The following is a 3,926-nucleotide window of genomic DNA, read 5'->3' on the forward strand; positions in this document are numbered from 1 at the left end:
GTAAAAATTTCTTTTCCCTAATTTAAAATTCATCATGCCTGAAATATCAAGACAAGGACCCATCCATACCTTGGATGGGACTGAGAAGGTCACTCCCTATAATCTGTTACAATGGGATGGTGTTTCTGTGAAGGGCAAATTGAATTGCAACATTAAAGAATTAAATTAGGCAGTAATAGTGAGTCTTTCTCTATTTGAAGTAGTCTTTCTAGTCTATAATTTTAGTGTTTCTGAAGATGTTACAAAAATAATTGTTCTTGCCTGGCACAGTAGCTGAGTCCCAGCTTCTCAGGAGTCTGAGAGGGGAAGATCACTTGAATTCAGGAGTTGGAGTCTAGTCTGGGCAACACAGTAAGACTGAGCCCCCCATCTCTCTCTCTCTCTCTATATATATATTCTTTTGTAAAAATTGAATTTGTCCAGATGCTGATAGCCCCAGAAAAATCAGGAAGAATTGGTAAATCACTCAGGAAAAGTGATTCCTGTGGCTATAGAAAGGTGGTAATGGTGGCGGGTTATAAATAAACAAATGACCCTGCCTTTGGCTGGAGTTTATTCTGGCCACTTTCAAAGCAAATAATTTTTCTGCAGGCATATTTTTTACAGACATAGTCATTTGTGAGGAAGAAAAACATTTTCTGTAGATGGTCAGAAGTTGCAGCATCCTCCTGTTTTGAGAAATGGTAAATCTAAAAACATAAAACAAAACAAACAGAAATCCTCAGCACCTTTACAATCTAAGATTTTTTTTTTTTTTTTCACATGATAGAAACTTGGTTCTCTTGGCCTCCATTAGGGAGGTGTTTTGATGTTCTCCTTTTTATTTCTTTTTAAAATAACCTTTTATGTCCTAGTGCTTGTGAAAAATACCTTTGATTCTCACTTGACCTCTTCCACTGAATTGGAAAATTTGGTTCCATTCTCTTAGCAGGTAAATAGCCTTAAAACCATTCATGGTTTTGTCAGGGTAGAGAAGAGTTGAAAAGCATTACATATGTTCCAAGTTAAGAGAGGCCAATCTTGCTGTTTTCAAGTGGTTCCTTCCCCTCCCTTCTTCTATTACAGGCTCAACCACAATGAAGCTTTAATCAGCTTCATTGATTTAAAGCTAATTTGCACTTGGCTTCAAGGTTAAGGTCCACAGCATAAGCTGAAGACCTTTAAATCAGAAGTCAGACTGAAAAGCCTTAGGTATATCATATTGTCTGCTGTGCATAAGAATGACAGCTCTTGATGACTGCGAATTAACTATTGGGGAAAAAGGCACAAAGCCAGTTTTTCTTCTGTGTTAATATAACCTCTGCTAGCCGAGTTTCACAGCATTGCTATCAACATTTCTGCTTCATCATGTAAATGGATGGAATTGGCTCAAAATACTTTGGGACTATGATGTTTGTAGCCATCCATTTCTGCTTGGTTTCAGTTGGATTTCAACCTAATTGCCAAACTGATTCCATCTGTAATAACTTTTAACATTTATTTTTCCCAAAGGGAAAAAAAATGTCTTGTCTGTATTCTGCAATTAAGAAGGTGATGAAATATTCAGTGTATGTCTCCACTCTGACTAAATTCTTTTGTTAACTTTATCAGATAAACTATAAAATATTAACCAGGCTCACTGTTTGAGCATGTGCAGATGGCATAATATTTACCAGACATGTTTTTAATACACATTTAATTTTATAAATTGAATTAACTATTACATGGCTAATTTTTTTCCTCTCTTTTCCAAATTGATGCAACAAGCATCCCTGTTGTTGGCTGTATGTACTACACTAGAACATTTGTGGATAATTACATAAGCTTAGTTGTGGATATAATAAATAACATTTCCTCCAAACTTAACCACATGAAATCAAATCAAGCAGAAATAATGCTATTTTCTAAGCAAAATTATGCTGAGTAGCAATATGTGGGTTCTTTGCTTTTTTTCTCTGACAGCTCAGTTTTTAAAATTTTCTGGAATGTTTAAATAGGTAAGTTAATTTTACCCACCTCTCTTATCCTCTATACGACTTATTGTATGTATCCGTATCTTCTCTGCCATTCCCAAATGTACTAACATAATAGCCACATACTGCTTCACCTAAATCAGATTTTCTTAGAATGTGGTTTGGACTGAATCAAGGTCAAATTCTAAATTATGGCACAAAGAGCCATGAAAACCTTTTTTTTTTTTTTTAAATAATTAATAAAAGGCTTGGTTATTGGTGAGCTGCTAAAATATCAAAATGGTTCTGAGCAGGGCAGCAGTGTGATACAGGTTATACTAGAATTTCACTGTAGGGATTGGAGAAAGGAGGGCAGATGGCTAATTCTGAGAGTCAGGGACAGTGGTAAGGAGGACATAACAATTTGGCTAAGATTTAAATGTTTGCCCATTTGGACGAGGGGTGTGCAGTGTAGAAAGGACATTCTAAGCAGAGGGAATGGTGGGAAGGGCCTGTGGGAAGTGGTGAATGTGTGATTACCATGAGAGACCTGTGAAAATACCTGGAGTATGAAGGAGAGAGTGGTAAGAGAGGAAATTAGGAGGGTAGTTGCAGCCTAGAACCTAAAGGTAGAATTAGCAGGACGTGCTGATGTCATGGTTCAATGGACCATGCAGCCGCAGGAGTATGATGTGCGGGGAACAATGTGATGGTCGACAAAAGGCAAGCAATAGAGGGAACAGAGTCAGGAATGGTGACTGAATTCCTGGAGGTCCCCAGGACTCATTTAGAGAGCTGCATTTTGGAAAAGAATTCAGCTATGAGCAAGATGAAGAGAGCGTGAGTGTTCAAAATAATTCATTTTGAATATGAAACCTTATTTTGTACCCCAAGTTGATGAACAGGGGACTCAACAGCTCCATGCACGAATCACATTCAAATGTACACAAATGTCGAAGTTGTGGAATCTGATTTAATCATGTTTCACTATGCACTCAAAAGTGGTTTTGAGAGTCCCTCATCCCCTGCCCTCACTAATTGATTATAAACATAATTACTTAAAGTATCATACAGTGCAAAATTATCAACCCTAAAAAGAGCAAGCACTCCCATCCATAATGAGTAATATGTAGTTAAGCCCGAAAAACTCAAGTATTTTCCTAAGTAAAGAGACTAGTGTTGGGTGCTGAGGGATAGAGGTGAATAAAGCCTCTAAGAGCTTTCACTGGCATTGAGGACACAAAGCATGAATACATCACATTTTAAATAACAAAAGCGTTAAATTATTCAAAAGAACACAATTTAGCATGAGAGGGGATAGCTGCAGATGCAAAGAGGGTGCTTACAACACTGAGGCAATATCATTGCATCTACTTATTTTAGAATATATCAGTCCATAGTAATGTTGACAACCCGCTTCAATTTGTACATGCAAGTTAAACATAAAACACATGTTTCATAGATAAGTGGAGACAATAATGATGGGTTATCTCAAGTGAAGGAAGGCAGACGAAGCCAAAGAGACATTTGTGTAATAGAAGTGCAATGCAGAACTGAATTGAAGCTAAAAATTTATTCACACAAAGGAGCAGGGGCATGCACAATAACTGAATTCCCCCAAAAGCAAAAGGGTGAGTTTGGACAAACACTGTTTTAGCATCACTGCTTATTTTAACATTAGTTTTTAATTCTCCCCCGACCACATTTAGTTATTATTCAGAGTTTTATTGTCATGGTCAGCACTAACATCCTCAAAGGCAGCCTCAGGCAAAATTGCAGAAGAGAACCAACATTCAACACCCCCAGCCGCCCCTTTAATGTCCTTCTCGTGATGGTTGCCACCCACTTAGGGCTCAGAGCTCTTACCACCTTCCTGACAATCCCTTATGGGCATCTGCTTTAGGAAAAACAAACAAGCAAGTGTATTCACACAGAGGTGCTAAAATGTGAGAAGTTTAATTTTAACTCTTTCTGTGGGGCATTTACACTATCACT

The sequence above is a fragment of the Piliocolobus tephrosceles genome, chromosome 5 (genome assembly GCF_002776525.5).
Source record: "Piliocolobus tephrosceles isolate RC106 chromosome 5, ASM277652v3, whole genome shotgun sequence".
Classification (NCBI taxonomy): Eukaryota; Metazoa; Chordata; class Mammalia; order Primates; family Cercopithecidae; genus Piliocolobus; species Piliocolobus tephrosceles.